This window comes from Gobio gobio, assembly GCF_949357685.1.
Source record: "Gobio gobio genome assembly, contig: scaffold_150, whole genome shotgun sequence".
NCBI classification, from domain to species: Eukaryota; Metazoa; Chordata; class Actinopteri; order Cypriniformes; family Gobionidae; genus Gobio; species Gobio gobio.
This window is the reverse complement of record NW_027645662.1, coordinates 476-19,763: the sequence shown is the minus strand read 5'-3', so window position 1 is coordinate 19,763 and position 19,288 is coordinate 476.

The following is a 19,288-nucleotide window of genomic DNA, read 5'->3' as shown; positions in this document are numbered from 1 at the left end:
TAAAAGTGCATCTGTCCATCATAAAAGTGCATCTGTCCATCATAAAAGTGCATCTATCCATCATAAATATAAAAGTGCATCTATCCATCATAAAAGTGCATCTGTCCATCATAAAAGTGCATCTGTCCATCATAAAAGTGCATCTATCCATCATAAAAGTGCATCTATCCATCATAAAAGTGCATCTGTCCATCATAAAAGTGCATCTATCCATCATAAAAGTGCATCTATCCATCATAAAAGTGCATCTGTCCATCATAAAAGTGCATCTGTCCATCATAAAAGTGCATCTGTCCATCATAAAAGTGCATCTGTCCATCATAAAAGTGCATCTATCAATCATAAATATAAAAGTGCATCTATCCATCATAAAAGTGCATCTGTCCATCATAAAAGTGCATCTGTCCATCATAAAAGTGCATCTGTCCATCATAAAAGTGCATCTATCCATCATAAAAGTGCATCTGTCCATCATAAAAGTGCATCTATCCATCATAAAAGTGCATCTATCCATCATAAAAGTGCATCTGTCCATCATAAAAGTGCATCTGTCCATCATAAAAGTGCATCTATCCATCATAAAAGTGCATCTATCCATCATAAAAGTGCATCTGTCCATCATAAAAGTGCATCTGTCCATCATAAAAGTGCATCTATCCATCATAAAAGTGCATCTATCCATCATAAAAGTGCATCTGTCCATCATAAAAGTGCATCTATCCATCATAAAAGTGCATCTATCCATCATAAAAGTGCATCTATCCATCATAAAAGTGCATCTGTCCATCATAAAAGTGCATCTATCCATCATAAAAGTGCATCTGTCCATCATAAAAGTGCATCTATCCATCATAAAAGTGCATCTATCCATCATAAAAGTGCATCTGTCCATCATAAAAGTGCATCTGTCCATCATAAAAGTGCATCTATCCATCATAAAAGTGCATCTGTCCATCATAAAAGTGCATCTGTCCATCATAAAAGTGCATCTGTCCATCATAAAAGTGCATCTATCCATCATAAAAGTGCATCTATCCATCATAAAAGTGCATCTGTCCATCATAAAAGTGCATCTATCCATCATAAAAGTGCATCTGTCCATCATAAAAGTGCATCCATCCATCATAAAAGTGCATCTGTCCATCATAAAAGTGCATCCGTCCATCATAAAAGTGCATCCATCCATCATAAAAGTGCATCTATCCATCATAAAAGTGCATCTATCCATCATAAAAGTGCATCTGTCCATCATAAAAGTGCATCTATCCATCATAAAAGTGCATCTGTCCATCATAAAAGTGCATCTGTCCATCATAAAAGTGCATCTGTCCATCATAAAAGTGCATCTATCCATCATAAAAGTGCATCTATCCATCATAAAAGTGCATCTGTCCATCATAAAAGTGCATCTATCCATCATAAAAGTGCATCTATCCATCATAAAAGTGCATCTGTCCATCATAAAAGTGCATCTGTCCATCATAAAAGTGCATCTATCCATCATAAAAGTGCATCTATCCATCATAAAAGTGCATCTGTCCATCATAAAAGTGCATCTATCCATCATAAAAGTGCATCTGTCCATCATAAAAGTGCATCTGTCCATCATAAAAGTGCATCTGTCCATCATAAAAGTGCATCTATCAATCATAAATATAAAAGTGCATCTATCCATCATAAAAGTGCATCTGTCCATCATAAAAGTGCATCTGTCCATCATAAAAGTGCATCTGTCCATCATAAAAGTGCATCTATCCATCATAAAAGTGCATCTGTCCATCATAAAAGTGCATCTATCCATCATAAAAGTGCATCTATCCATCATAAAAGTGCATCTGTCCATCATAAAAGTGCATCTGTCCATCATAAAAGTGCATCTATCCATCATAAAAGTGCATCTATCCATCATAAAAGTGCATCTGTCCATCATAAAAGTGCATCTGTCCATCATAAAAGTGCATCTATCCATCATAAAAGTGCATCTATCCATCATAAAAGTGCATCTGTCCATCATAAAAGTGCATCTATCCATCATAAAAGTGCATCTGTCCATCATAAAAGTGCATCTATCCATCATAAAAGTGCATCTGTCCATTATAAAAGTGCATCTATCCATCATAAAAGTGCATCTATCCATCATAAAAGTGCATCTGTCCATCATAAAAGTGCATCTATCCATCATAAAAGTGCATCTATCCATCATAAAAGTGCATCTGTCCATCATAAAAGTGCATCTATCCATCATAAAAGTGCATCTGTCCATCATAAAAGTGCATCTGTCCATCATAAAAGTGCATCTGTCCATCATAAAAGTGCATCTATCCATCATAAAAGTGCATCTGTCCATCATAAAAGTGCATCTGTCCATCATAAAAGTGCATCTGTCCATCATAAAAGTGCATCTATCCATCATAAAAGTGCATCTATCCATCATAAAAGTGCATCTGTCCATCATAAAAGTGCATCTGTCCATCATAAAAGTGCATCTGTCCATCATAAAAGTGCATCTGTCCATCATAAAAGTGCATCTATCCATCATAAATATAAAAGTGCATCTATCCATCATAAAAGTGCATCTGTCCATCATAAAAGTGCATCTATCCATCATAAAAGTGCATCTGTCCATCATAAAAGTGCATCTGTCCATCATAAAAGTGCATCTGTCCATCATAAAAGTGCATCTGTCCATCATAAAAGTGCATCTATCCATCATAAAAGTGCATCTATCCATCATAAAAGTGCATCTGTCCATCATAAAAGTGCATCTATCCATCATAAAAGTGCATCTGTCCATCATAAAAGTGCATCTATCCATCATAAAAGTGCATCTGTCCATCATAAAAGTGCATCCGTCCATCATAAAAGTGCATCCATCCATCATAAAAGTGCATCTATCCATCATAAAAGTGCATCTATCCATCATAAAAGTGCATCTATCCATCATAAAAATCCATCATAAAAGTGCATCTGTCCATCATAAAAGTGCATCTGTCCATCATAAAAGTGCATCTATCCATCATAAAAGTGCATCTATCCATCATAAAAGTGCATCTGTCCATCATAAAAGTGCATCTGTCCATCATAAAAGAGCATCTGTCCATCATAAAAGAGCATCTGTCCATCATAAAAGTGCATCTGTCCATCATAAAAGTGCATCTGTCCATCATAAAAGTGCATCTGTCCATCATAAAAGTGCATCTGTCCATCATAAAAGTGCATCTGTCCATCATAAAAGTGCATCTATCCATCATAAAAGTGCATCTGTCCATCATAAAAGTGCATCTGTCCATCATAAAAGTGCATCTGTCCATCATAAAAGTGCATCTATCCATCATAAAAGTGCATCTGTCCATCATAAAAGTGCATCTATCCATCATAAAAGTGCATCTGTCCATCATAAAAGTGCATCTGTCCATCATAAAAGTGCATCTGTCCATCATAAAAGAGCATCTGTCCATCATAAAAGTGCATCTGTCCATCATAAAAGTGCATCTGTCCATCATAAAAGTGCATCTGTCCATCATAAAAGTGCATCTATCCATCATAAAAGTGCATCTGTCCATCATAAAAGTGCATCTATCCATCATAAAAGTGCATCTGTCCATCATAAAAGTGCATCTATCCATCATAAAAGTGCATCTGTCCATCATAAAAGTGCATCTGTCCATCATAAAAGTGCATCTGTCCATCATAAAAGTGCATCTATCCATCATAAATATAAAAGTGCATCTATCCATCATAAAAGTGCATCTGTCCATCATAAAAGTGCATCTATCCATCATAAAAGTGCATCTGTCCATCATAAAAGTGCATCTGTCCATCATAAAAGTGCATCTATCCATCATAAAAGTGCATCTGTCCATCATAAAAGTGCATCTGTCCATCATAAAAGTGCATCTGTCCATCATAAAAGTGCATCTGTCCATCATAAAAGTGCATCTATCCATCATAAAAGTGCATCTGTCCATCATAAAAGTGCATCTATCCATCATAAAAGTGCATCTATCCATCATAAAAGTGCATCTGTCCATCATAAAAGTGCATCCGTCCATCATAAAAGTGCATCCGTCCATCATAAAAGTGCATCCATCCATCATAAAAGTGCATCCATCCATCATAAAAGTGCATCTATCCATCATAAAAGTGCATCTGTCCATCATAAAAGTGCATCTATCCATCATAAAAGTGCATCTGTCCATCATAAAAGTGCATCTATCCATCATAAAAGTGCATCTATCCATCATAAAAGTGCATCTATCCATCATAAAAGTGCATCTATCATCATAAAAGTGCATCTATCCATCATAAAAGTGCATCTATCCATCATAAAAGTGCATCCATCCATCATAAAAGTGCATCTATCCATCATAATAGTGTATCTATAATCATAAAAGTGCATCTGTCCATCATAAACGTGCGTCTGTCCATCATAAAAGTGCATCTGTCCATCATAAAAGTGCATCTGTCCATCATAAACGTGCGTCTGTCCATCATAAAAGTGCATCTGTCCATCATAAAAGTGCATCTGTCCATCATAAAAGTGCATCTGTCCATCATAAAAGTGCATCTGTCCATCATAAAAGTGCATCTATCCATCATAAAAGTGCATCTGTCCATCATAAAAGTGCATCTATCCATCATAAAAGTGCATCTGTCCATCATAAAAGTGCATCTGTCCATCATAAAAGTGCATCTATCATCATAAAAGTGCATCTATCCATCATAAAAGTGCATCTATCCATCATAAAAGTGCATCCATCCATCATAAAAGTGCATCTATCCATCATAATAGTGTATCTATAATCATAAAAGTGCATCTGTCCATCATAAACGTGCGTCTGTCCATCATAAAAGTGCATCTGTCCATCATAAAAGTGCATCTGTCCATCATAAACGTGCGTCTGTCCATCATAAAAGTGCATCTGTCCATCATAAAAGTGCATCTGTCCATCATAAAAGTGCATCTGTCCATCATAAAAGTGCATCTGTCCATCATAAAAGTGCATCTATCCATCATAAAAGTGCATCTATCCATCATAAAAGTGCATCTGTCCATCATAAAAGTGCATCTATCATCATAAAAGTGCATCTATCCATCATAAAAGTGCATCTATCCATCATAAAAGTGCATCTGTCCATCATAATAGTGTATCTGTCCATCATAATAGTGCATCTGTCCATCATAAAAGTGCATCTGTCCATCATAAAAGTGCATCTGTCCATCATAATAGTGCATCTGTCCATCATAAAAGTGCATCTATCCATCATAAAAGTGCATCTATCCATCATAAAAGTGCATCTATCCATCATAAAAGTGCATCTATCATCATAAAAGTGCATCTATCCATCATAAAAGTGCATCTATCCATCATAAAAGTGCATCCATCCATCATAAAAGTGCATCTATCCATCATAATAGTGTATCTATAATCATAAAAGTGCATCTGTCCATCATAAACGTGCGTCTGTCCATCATAAAAGTGCATCTGTCCATCATAAAAGTGCATCTGTCCATCATAAACGTGCGTCTGTCCATCATAAAAGTGCATCTGTCCATCATAAAAGTGCATCTGTCCATCATAAAAGTGCATCTGTCCATCATAAAAGTGCATCTGTCCATCATAAAAGTGCATCTATCCATCATAAAAGTGCATCTGTCCATCATAAAAGTGCATCTATCCATCATAAAAGTGCATCTGTCCATCATAAAAGTGCATCTGTCCATCATAAAAGTGCATCTATCATCATAAAAGTGCATCTATCCATCATAAAAGTGCATCTATCCATCATAAAAGTGCATCCATCCATCATAAAAGTGCATCTATCCATCATAATAGTGTATCTATAATCATAAAAGTGCATCTGTCCATCATAAACGTGCGTCTGTCCATCATAAAAGTGCATCTGTCCATCATAAAAGTGCATCTGTCCATCATAAACGTGCGTCTGTCCATCATAAAAGTGCATCTGTCCATCATAAAAGTGCATCTGTCCATCATAAAAGTGCATCTGTCCATCATAAAAGTGCATCTGTCCATCATAAAAGTGCATCTATCCATCATAAAAGTGCATCTATCCATCATAAAAGTGCATCTGTCCATCATAAAAGTGCATCTATCATCATAAAAGTGCATCTATCCATCATAAAAGTGCATCTATCCATCATAAAAGTGCATCTGTCCATCATAATAGTGTATCTGTCCATCATAATAGTGCATCTGTCCATCATAAAAGTGCATCTGTCCATCATAAAAGTGCATCTGTCCATCATAAAAGTGCATCTATCCATCATAAAAGTGCATCTATCCATCATAAAAGTGCATCTATCCATCATAAAAGTGCATCTGTCCATCATAATAGTGTATCTGTCCATCATAATAGTGCATCTGTCCATCATAATAGTGCATCTGTCCATCATAAAAGTGCATCTGTCCATCATAATAGTGCATCTGTCCATCATAAAAGTGCATCTCTCCATCATAATAGTGTATCTGTCCATCATAATAGTGTATCTGTCCATCATAAAAGTGCATCTGTCCATCATAAAAGTGCATCCGTCCATCATAAAAGTGCATCCGTCCATCATAAAAGTGCATCCATCCATCATAAAAGTGCATCCATCCATCATAAAAGTGCATCTATCCATCATAAAAGTGCATCTGTCCATCATAAAAGTGCATCTATCCATCATAAAAGTGCATCTGTCCATCATAAAAGTGCATCTATCCATCATAAAAGTGCATCTATCCATCATAAAAGTGCATCTATCCATCATAAAAGTGCATCTATCATCATAAAAGTGCATCTATCCATCATAAAAGTGCATCTATCCATCATAAAAGTGCATCCATCCATCATAAAAGTGCATCTATCCATCATAATAGTGTATCTATAATCATAAAAGTGCATCTGTCCATCATAAACGTGCGTCTGTCCATCATAAAAGTGCATCTGTCCATCATAAAAGTGCATCTGTCCATCATAAACGTGCGTCTGTCCATCATAAAAGTGCATCTGTCCATCATAAAAGTGCATCTGTCCATCATAAAAGTGCATCTGTCCATCATAAAAGTGCATCTGTCCATCATAAAAGTGCATCTATCCATCATAAAAGTGCATCTGTCCATCATAAAAGTGCATCTATCCATCATAAAAGTGCATCTGTCCATCATAAAAGTGCATCTGTCCATCATAAAAGTGCATCTATCATCATAAAAGTGCATCTATCCATCATAAAAGTGCATCTATCCATCATAAAAGTGCATCCATCCATCATAAAAGTGCATCTATCCATCATAATAGTGTATCTATAATCATAAAAGTGCATCTGTCCATCATAAACGTGCGTCTGTCCATCATAAAAGTGCATCTGTCCATCATAAAAGTGCATCTGTCCATCATAAACGTGCGTCTGTCCATCATAAAAGTGCATCTGTCCATCATAAAAGTGCATCTGTCCATCATAAAAGTGCATCTGTCCATCATAAAAGTGCATCTATCCATCATAAAAGTGCATCTATCCATCATAAAAGTGCATCTGTCCATCATAAAAGTGCATCTATCATCATAAAAGTGCATCTATCCATCATAAAAGTGCATCTATCCATCATAAAAGTGCATCTGTCCATCATAATAGTGTATCTGTCCATCATAATAGTGCATCTGTCCATCATAAAAGTGCATCTGTCCATCATAAAAGTGCATCTGTCCATCATAATAGTGCATCTGTCCATCATAATAGTGCATCTGTCCATCATAAAAGTGCATCTGTCCATCATAAAAGTGCATCTATCCATCATAAAAGTGCATCTATCCATCATAAAAGTGCATCTATCCATCATAAAAGTGCATCTGTCCATCATAATAGTGTATCTGTCCATCATAATAGTGCATCTGTCCATCATAATAGTGCATCTGTCCATCATAAAAGTGCATCTGTCCATCATAATAGTGCATCTGTCCATCATAAAAGTGCATCTCTCCATCATAATAGTGTATCTGTCCATCATAATAGTGTATCTGTCCATCATAATAGTGCATCTGTCCATCATAAAAGTGCATCTGTCCATCATAAAAGTGCATCTATCCATCATAAAAGTGCATCTATCCATCATAAAAGTGCATCTATCCATCATAAAAGTGCATCTGTCCATCATAATAGTGTATCTGTCCATCATAATAGTGCATCTGTCCATCATAATAGTGTATCTGTCCATCATAATAGTGCATCTGTCCATCATAAAAGTGCATCTGTCCATCATAAAAGTGCATCTGTCCATCATAAAAGTGCATCTGTCCATCATAAACGTGCGTCTGTCCATCATAAAAGTGCATCTGTCCATCATAAAAGTGCATCTGTCCATCATAAAAGTGCATCTATCCATCATAAAAGTGCATCTATCCATCATAAAAGTGCATCTGTTCATCATAATAGTGTATCTGTCCATCATAATAGTGCATCTGTCCATCATAAAAGTGCATCTATCCATCATAATAGTGTATCTGTCCATCATAATAGTGCATCTGTCCATCATAAAAGTGCATCTGTCCATCATAAAAGTGCATCTGTCCATCATAAAAGTGCATCTGTCCATCATAAACGTGCGTCTGTCCATCATAAAAGTGCATCTGTCCATCATAAAAGTGCATCTGTCCATCATAAAAGTGCATCTATCCATCATAAAAGTGCATCTATCCATCATAAAAGTGCATCTGTCCATCATAAAAGTGCATCTGTCCATCATAAAAGTGCATCTGTCCATCATAAAAGTGCATCTATCCATCATAAAAGTGCATCTGTCCATCATAAAAGTGCATCTGTCCATCATAAAAGTGCATCTGTCCATCATAAAAGTGCATCTATCCATCATAAAAGTGCATCTGTCCATCATAAAAGTGCGTCTGTCCATCATAAAAGTGCATCTGTCCATCATAAAAGTGCATCTGTCCATCATAAAAGTGCATCTATCCATCATAAAAGTGCATCTATCATCATAAAAGTGCATCTGTCCATCATAAAAGTGCATCTGTCCATCATAAAAGTGCATCTATCCATCATAAAAGTGCATCTATCATCATAAACTGACTCCACACGGCTCCGGGGGTTAATAAAGACTGAAGGAAATAAAAATATAAATTATGAAAACTTTATAAAGTAGAATATCTAGCTTCCGTCAGAATGGTTTCCATATTCAACTGGCTGAAGCTAGATATATTGCACAAACCATGGACAGCATGTCCTGAAGAGACCTGAGAGCTTTCAACACAGCGCCACCTAGTGTTCAAGAGAGATGTTTTTTGCCAAAAGATGCTTCTAACTTTTAAAAACAGTTCTTTTGGTATCGTTATGTTTCTTGGTTTATGCCGATGTGTGTCATTTTCCAACAGTGTGACTGTTCGCCATATTAAAGCAAATGAAAACTGTTTTCGCTGCTACTTCTACAAATTTTGCCCAATTTTGTCCTGAATCGGCTCAAATGATCTTCGGATCATCTTGGAACACATTTTTGATATTGCGCTACCGTTCCTGAGAAATATCTCTGCAAAGTTGACCCTGCCTGATGCTAGTTAGCTTAGCATGCTAACCAGTTGCCATTCTTTCTAATGTGGCTCGTCAGCTGAAAATGAAAATGATGAATCAAGACATTTGAATTCTTTTCAGATGTTTCAGAATTTAATAATTCCCAAACAACACAAGCATGTAAACAAACATGTACATATACAGAAATCATGTGGAATGTTTAGTGTTGAAAACTGGTCACATTTCACCCATAAAGAAAATAAAAAATGCATTATGCAAAACACAAATATCATATTTACTACCGTTGAGGACCTGAACGTGTTCTTGGCCTTATTGTAGTAGTTTCTACGGTTGGAAAAGGCACAAAGTGATGTTTTTATCTGTTAACGGACACACCTGATCATGTATGTATTCATCTGCACACACACACACACACACACACACACACACACACACACACACACACACACACACACACACACACACACACACACACACACACACACACACACACACACAGTGCAATGCTCAATCATATCTATAACTTTATAAAAAGTGACTTAAGTCTCAGTTTTTCTGTAATGCTCTCATATTCTTGGTCTCATAACTGTACCCTAGTCTCTAATGAACATCCATGATGTCACATCACATGTGCTCGACCTCAATAAAGATCTTGAATATTAGGCGATCGTGTTCTTCACACTCATATTACGCACAACTCAAAACAATACGATTCACAGGTTTATGGAAGCTGAGAACGCTCTGATTGGCCGACTCTTCAACGCTCTGTGATTGGACGCGTCTTATATGGGCGAGAGAGTCTGCCTCTGTGATTGGCTGAGCTGTGGGTGCCAGACGTCCACTATGAAGATGAGTCTGTAGCTTTCTGCTTCCTGCCAGACCTCATGCTCGAACGAGTCGTCGAATATCAACACTTTTCCTTCTTCCCATTCCCTGAAACAACAAATACATGGAGTCATGCCACACATTCATCTCTAAAAACATATAGAGCGGCCATTTTGTATTAATCTCTAAAAACATACAGAGCGGCCATTTTGTATTAATCTCTAAAAACATACAGAGCGGCCATTTTGTATTAATCTCTAAAAACATAGAGCGGCCATTTTGTATTAATCTCTAAAAACATATAGAGCGGCCATTTTGTATTAATCTCTAAAAACATACAGAGCGGCCATTTTGTATTCATCCCTACAAACATATAGAGCGGCCATTTTGTATTAATCTCTAAAAACATATAGAGCGGCCATTTTGTATTCATCCCTACAAACATATAGAGCGGCCATTTTGTATTAATCTCTAAAAACATATAGAGCGGCCATTTTGTATTAATCTCTAAAAACATACAGAGCGGCCATTTTGTATTAATCTCTAAAAACATACTGAGCGGCCATTTTGTATTAATCTCTAAAAACATACAGAGCGGCCATTTTGTATTAATCTCTAAAAACATATAGAGCGGCCATTTTGTATTAATCTCTAAAAACATACAGAGCGGCCATTTTGTATTAATCTCTAAAAACATACAGAGCGGCCATTTTGTATTCATCCCTACAAACATATAGAGCGGCCATTTTGTATTAATCTCTAAAAACATATAGAGCGGCCATTTTGTATTAATCTCTAAAAACATACAGAGCGGCCATTTTGTATTAATCTCTAAAAACATACTGAGCGGCCATTTTGTATTAATCTCTAAAAACATACAGAGCGGCCATTTTGTATTAATCTCTAAAAACATATAGAGCGGCCATTTTGTATTAATCTCTAAAAACATACAGAGCGGCCATTTTGTATTAATCTCTAAAAACATATAGAGCGGCCATTTTGTATTCATCCCTACAAACATATAGAGCGGCCATTTTGTATTTACATTTGATGCTTGGTAAGCAGAGGTAAAAAGAATAACAAAATATTCTAGTACAAGTAAAAGTACTTGTCTAAAAATGCACTCAAGTAAAAGTGAGAAGTAGTTGATTTAAAATGTTCTGAGTTATTTTTTTAACAGCGCGGTGGGGAATCTCCTGTGTAAGGTTGTGGTAGAATGAGATTTTCATGATATGAAAACATCAGAGTTTCACAGCATCACGGTATTAAACAATTGTTTAATAAATAAACTGTATTATTAAATTATGGTTATTATTATCACCAGTTAAATTGGCATTAAATGAATGAAAACTTTTTGAACAAATGCTTTATTATAACATTGTTTTGCTTTATTGTGTTTTTTTTATTTGCTTTAACATGTCTAATCAACCAAATTCAATAAATGGTTATGAATTAGATTAACAACTTATTTTTATAATTAACTTAAAAATGTTTAAGAATCCAATGAATTTTTTCTTTTTATGATTTTTAGATTTCTAGACAAGCAAGAGTTTTTGTCTTATTTTGGGGGGAAATAACTCAAAATTAAGGACGTTTTTGCTTAAAATAAGCAAAATAATCTGCCAATGGGGTAAGCAAAATAATCTTAATTCAAACAGAAAACAACATTATTTTGCTTATTTTAAGCAAAAACTCCCTTAATTTTGAGTTATTTTCCCCCAAAATAAGACGACAACTTTTGCTTGTCTAGTAAATGCTTCTTAATGTAAGATTTTTTAGATATTTGGACTGAAAACAAGACAAAAATATAGCTGCGAGCAGCCATTAACGGGGCCAAGCGCAAATAAGCCAATATAACATGCCAACACGGCTGGGAGGTTGAGACCAACTTCAACAATGAGCAATTAAAGGCATTTTAAGATGATTTTAGGCATTAATGGCTGAAAAATCATATATACAGTCACTAATAATATGATTTAATGGTTTGTCACTTTTGACCAATAGGTGGCGGAGTAACGAAATTGATGTGGTGTGGTCAGAGTGAGATGACGATGACAAAGGCAAAGTTTGGTGTCATTATGTCAAAGCAGTGCAGAGATACAGCCTCAAGAGTCATTTTGGCATCATGGCTCAACTTTGTCGCTGCAGTATATGAAAACGGTTTTGTCTGTTGACATGAAATTAATAACTTTTTGCTGTAATAGTCTGAAGATGTTACGATTCGATTTTGGTGAAAATCAGGCAAATAGTCTAGGAGGAGTTTGAAAAAGTAGGTTTCTGAAGGAAATCAAAATGGCGAACAGAATGTTTGGCCAAATATGGCAAAATTGGGATCTATGTTCTTGGCATGACCCAAGGAATATAGTAAAACCATTTTTATGACAATAGTCAAATTTAATCAAAAGTTATTAGCATTATTGGAAAATTCACTATAACTTTTGTCCACAAGGTGGCGCTGCCTTGAAACTTTTTGTGTACTTTCAGGGCTTGGTGACAAAGACACACACCGAGTTTCGTAACGATACGCCAATGCGTTTGTAAAACATAGCACTTTGTGACAAAATTCAAAATGGCCGACGCCCAAAATGGTTGATATGGGAAAATTGGGTATGGCATGGCTCGGCGTGATGCCCCGACTCTAAAGAGACCAGTTTTGTGATATTTGGCTAAAGCGTTCTTAAGTTATAATCAAAAATATCAAATTTCTGTATCTCTGGACCACTAGGTGGCACTGCGCCGAAACGCTGCAGGCAGCCTCAGGTCATGGGTGGCATAACACACACCAAGTTTGGTTAGAATATGCTAAAGCGTTGCGGAGATAAAGCCTGACTTTCATTTTTGTGTGCACTTTGTCGATTTCGTTCGAGCGTTATTCAATAAGAATTTGACTAATCATCTCGAGTCTAATACGGTTTGTTCAACAGAGTCTGAAGATGATCTGGTTCAATTTTCGTGCAAATTGGAGCAATGGCCTAGGAGGAGTTTGCAAAAGTAGGTTATTCGTTTAAATAAAAATGGCGGGAAAATTATTATGACGGAAAATGACGTCATAGGGTGCAATCGAATTGGCTTGAGCCAAGGAATTAGAGGAAAAAAGAATTTTGTTTCTAGCCCATATGGTTCAAAAGTTATTAGCACAAATATGAGTCAAACTTTGGACAGGTGGTGGCGCTAGAGGGATTGTTTTAGAGATTCCAAAATTGGTGTGGTTAATGCTGGGCCTGTCTTCTATATGTGTGCCAAATTTCATAACTTTCCCACAAGCGGTTCTATGGGCTGCCATAGACTTCGTGGCGGAATAATAATAATAAATATAGCTGCGAGCAGCCATTAACGGGGCCAAGCGCAAAGAACAAGACAAGACATGCCACCACGGCTGGGAGGGTTAGACCAACTGAAACAATGAGCAATTAAAGGCATTTTAAGATGATTTTAGGCAAAAATGGCTGAAAAATCATATATACAGTCACTAATAATATGATTTAATGGTTTGTCACTTTTGACCAATAGGTAGCGCAGTAACGAAATTGATGTGGTGCGGTCAGAGTGAGATGACAATGACAAAGGCAAAGTTTGGTGTCAGTATGTCGAAGCATTGCAGAGATACAGCCTCAAGAGTCATTTTGGCATCATGGCTCAACTTTGTCGCTGCAGTATATGAAAACGGTTTTGTCTGTTGACACGAAATTAATAACTTTTTGCTGTAATAGTCTGAAGATGTTACGATTCGATTTTGGTGAAAATCAGGCAAATAGACTAGGAGGAGTTCGAAAAAGTAGGTTTCTGAAGGAAATCAAAATGGCGAACAGAATGTTTGGCCAAATATGGCAAAATTGGGATCTATGTTCTTGGCATGACCCAAGGAATATATTGAAACCATTTTTATGACAATAGTCAAATTTAATCAAAAGTTATTAGCATTATTGGAAAATTCACTATAACTTTTGTCCACAAGGTGGCGCTGCCTTGAAACTTTTTGTGTACTTTCAGGGCTTGGTGACAAAGACACACACCGAGTTTCGTAACGATACGCCAATGCGTTTGTAAAACATAGCACTTTCTGACAAAATTAAAAATGGCCGACGCCCAAAATGGTTGATATGGGAAAATTGGGTATGGTTTGACTCGGCGTGATGCCCCGACTCTAAAGAGACCAGTTTTGTGATATTTGGCTAAAGCGTTCTTAAGTTATAATCCAAAATATCCAATTTCTGTATCTCTGGACCACTAGGTGGCACTGCGCCGAAACGCTGCAGGCAGCCTCAAGTCATGGTTGGCATAACACACACCAAGTTTGGTAAGAATATGCTAAAGTGTTTCGGAGATAAAGCCTGACTTTCATTTTTGCATGCACTTTGTCGATTTAATTCGAGCGTTGTTCAATAACAGTTTGACTAATCATCTCGAGTCTAATACGCTTTTGTCAGCAGAGTCTGAAAATGATCTGGTTCAATTTTCGTGCAAATTGGAGCAACGGCCTAGGAGGAGTTTGCAAAAGTAGTTTTTTCGGTTAATTAAAAATGGCGGGAAAATTATTATGACGGAAAGTGACGTCATAGGGTGCAATCGAATCGGCTTGAGCCAAGGAATCAGAGGAAAAAAGAATTTTGTTTCTAGCCCTTATGGTTCAAAAGTTATTAGCAAAAACATGAGTCAAACTTTGGACAGGTGGTGGCGCTAGAGGGATTGTTTTAGAGATTCCAAAATTGGTGTGGTTAATGCTGGGACTGTCCTCTATCTGTGTGCCAAATTTCACAACTTTCCCGCAAGCGGTTCTATGGGCTGCCATAGACTTTCGGCGGAATAATAATAATAATAATAAGAAATCGAACGATTTCAATAGGTGCCCGCACCTTCGGTGCTTGGCCCCTAAATATAGCTGCGAGCAGCCATTAACGGGGCCAAGCGCAAAGAACAAGACAAGACATGCCACCATGGCTGGGAGGGTTAGACCAACTGAAACAATGAGCAATTAAAGGCATTTTAAGATGATTTTAGGCAAAAATGGCTGAAAAATCATATATACAGTCACTAATAATATGATTTAATGGTTTGTCACTTTTGACCAATAGGTAGCGCAGTAACGAAATTGATGTGGTGTGGTCAGAGTGAGATGACAATGACAAAGGCAAAGTTTGTTGTCAGTATGTCAAAGCATTGCAGAGATACAGCCTCAAGAGTCATTTTGGCATCATGGCTCAACTTTGTCGCTGCAGTATATGAAAACGGTTTTGTTTGTTGACACGAAATTAATAACTTTTTGCTGTCATGGTCTGAAGATGTTACGATTCAATTTTGGTGAAAATCAGGCAAATAGACTAGGAGGAGTTCGAAAAAGTAGGTTTCTGAAGGAAATCAAAATGGCGAACAGAATGTTTGGCCAAATATGGCAAAATTGGGATCTATGTTCTTGGCATGACCCAAGGAATATATTGAAACCATTTTTATGACAATAGTCAAATTTAATCAAAAGTTATTAGCATTATTGGAAAATTCACTATAACTTTTGTCCACAAGGTGGCGCTGCCTTGAAACTTTTTGTGTACTTTCAGGGCTTGGTGACAAAGACACACACCGAGTTTCGTAACGATACGCCAATGCGTTTGTAAAACATAGCACTTTCTGACAAAATTAAAAATGGCCGACGCCCAAAATGGTTGATATGGGAAAATTGGGTATGGTTTGACTCGGCGTGATGCCCCGACTCTAAAAAGACCAGTTTTGTGATATTTGGCTAAAGCGTTCTTAAGTTATAATCCAAAATATCCAATTTCTGTATCTCTGGACCACTAGGTGGCACTGCGCCGAAACGCTGCAGGCAGCCTCAGGTCATGGTTGGCATAACACACACCAAGTTTGGTAAGAATATGCTAAAGTGTTTCGGAGATAAAGCCTGACTTTCATTTTTGCGTGCACTTTGTCGATTTAATTCGAGCGTTGTTCAATAACAGTTTGACTAATCATCTCGAGTCTAATACGCTTTTGTCAGCAGAGTCTGAAGATGATCTGGTTCAATTTTCGTGCAAATTGGAGCAACGGCCTAGGAGGAGTTTGCAAAAGTAGTTTTTTCGGTTAATTAAAAATGGCGGGAAAATTATTATGACGGAAAGTGACGTCATAGGGTGCAATCGAATCGGCTTGAGCCAAGGAATCAGAGGAAAAAAGAATTTTGTTTCTAGCCCTTATGGTTCAAAAGTTATTAGCAAAAACATGAGTCAAACTTTGGACAGGTGGTGGCGCTAGAGGGATTGTTTTAGAGATTCCAAAATTGGTGTGGTTAATGCTGGGACTGTCCTCTATCTGTGTGCCAAATTTCACAACTTTCCCGCAAGCGGTTCTATGGGCTGCCATAGACTTTCGGCGGAATAATAATAATAATAAATATAGCTGCGAGCAGCCATTAACGGGGCCAAGCGCAAAGAACAAGACAAGACATGCCAACATGGCTGGGAGGGTTAGACCAACTGCAACAATGAGCAAATAAAGGCATTTTAAGATGATTTTAGACAAAAATGGCTGAAATCACATATACACTCACTAATAATATGATTTAACGGTTTGTCACTTTTGACCAATAGGTGGCGCAGTAACAAAATTGATGTGGTGTGGTCAGAGTGAGATGACAAAGGCAAAGTTTGGTGTCAGTATGTCAAGGCATAGCAGAGATACAGCCTCAAGAGTCATTTTGGCATCATGGCTCAACTTTGTCGCTGCAGTATATGAAAACGGTTTTGTCTGTTGACATGAAATTAATAACTTTTTGCTGTCATGGTCTGAAGATGTTACGATTCGAGTTTGGTGAAAATCAGGCAAATAGTGTAGGAGGAGTTCGAAAAAGTAGGTTTCTGAAGGAAATCAAAATGGCGAACAGAATGTTTGGCCAAATATGGCAAAAATGGGATCTATGTTCTTGGCATGACCCAAGGAATATATTGAAACAATTTTTATGACAATAGTCAAATTTAATCAAAAGTTATTAGCATTATTGGAAAATTCACTATAACTTTTGTCCACAAGGTGGCGCTGCCTTGAACCTTTTTGAGTACTTTCAGGGCTTGGTGATGAAGACACACACCGAGTTTCGTAGCGATACGCCAATGCGTTTGTAAAACATAGCACTTTGTGACAAAATTCAAAATGGCCGACGCCCAAAATGGTTGATATGGGAAAATTGGGTATGGCATGGCTCGGCGTGATGCCCCGACTCTAAAGAGACCAGTTTTGTGATATTTGGCTAAAGTGTTCTTAAGTTATAATCAAAAATATCAAATTTTTGTATCTCTGGACCACTAGGTGGCACTGCGCCGAAACGCTGCAGGCAGCCTCAGGTCATGGTTGGCATAACACACACCAAGTTTGGTTAGAATATGCTAAAGCGTTGCGGAGATAAAGCCTGACTTTCATTTTTGTGGGCACTTTGTCGATTTCATTTGAGCGTTATTCAATAATAGTTTGACTAATCATCTCGAGTCTAATACGGTTTTGTCAGCAGAGTCTGAAGATGATCTGGTTCAATTTTCGTGCAAATTGGAGCAACGGCCTAGGAGGAGTTCGCAAAAGTAGGTTTTCCGGTTAATTAAAAATGGCGGGAAAATAATTATGACGGAAAATGACGTCATAGGGTGCAATCGAATTGGTTTGAGCCAAGGAATCAGAGGAAAAAATTATTTTGTTTCTAGCCCTTATGGTTCAAAAGTTATTAGCACAAATATGAGTCAAACTTTGGACAGGTGGTGGCGCTAGAGGGATTGTTTTAGAGATTCCAAAATTGGTGTGTTTAATGCTGGGCCTGTCCTCTATCAATGTGCCAAATTTCACAACTTTCCCGCAAGCGGTTCTATGGGCTGCCATAGACTTCAATGGCGGAATAATAATAATAAGAAATCTAACGATTTCAATAGGTGCCCGCACCTTCGGTGCTTGGCCCCTAAATATAGCTGCGAGCAGCCATTAACGGGGCCAAGCGCAAATAAGCCAATATAACATGCCAACACGGCTGGGAGGGTGAGACCAACTGCAACAATGAGCAATTAAAGGCATTTGAAGATGATTTTAGGCATTAATGGCTGAAAAATCATATATACAGTCACTAATAATATGATTTAATGGTTTGTCACTTTTGACCAATAGGTGGCGCAGTAACGAAATTGATGTGGTGTGGTCAGAGTGAGATGACGATGACAACGGCAAAGTTTGGTGTCATTATATCAAAGCATTGCAGAGATACAGCCTCAAGAGTCATTTTGGCATCATGGCTCAACTTTGTCGCTGCAGTATACGAAAACGGTTTTGTCTGTTGACACGAAATTAATAACTTTTTGCTGTAATAGTCTGAAGATGTTACGATTCGATTTTGGTGAAAATCAGGCAAATAGTCTAGGAGGAGTTCGAAAAAGTAGGTTTCTGAAGGAAATCAAAATGGCGAACAGAATGTTTGGCCAAATATGGCAAAATTGGAATCTATGTTTTTGGCATGACCCAAGGAATATAGGAAAACCATTTTTATGACAATAGTCAAATTTAATCAAAAGTTAATAGCATTATTGGAAAATTCACTATAACTTTTGTCCACAAGGTGGCGCTGCCTTGAAACTTTTTGTGTACTTTCAGGGCTTGGTGACAAAGACACACACCGAGTTTCGTAACGATACGCCAATGCGTTTGTAAAACATAGCACTTTGTGACAAAATTCAAAATGGCCGACACCCAAAATGGTTGATATGGGAAAATTGGGTATGGCATGGCTCGGCGTGATGCCCCGACTCTAAAAAGACCAGTTTTGTGATATTTGGCTAAAGCGTTCTTAAGTTATAATCAAAAATATCAAATTTTTGTATCTCTGGACCACTAGGTGGCACTGCGCCGAAACGCTGCAGGCAGCCTCAGGTCATGGGTGGCATAACACACACCAAGTTTGGTTAG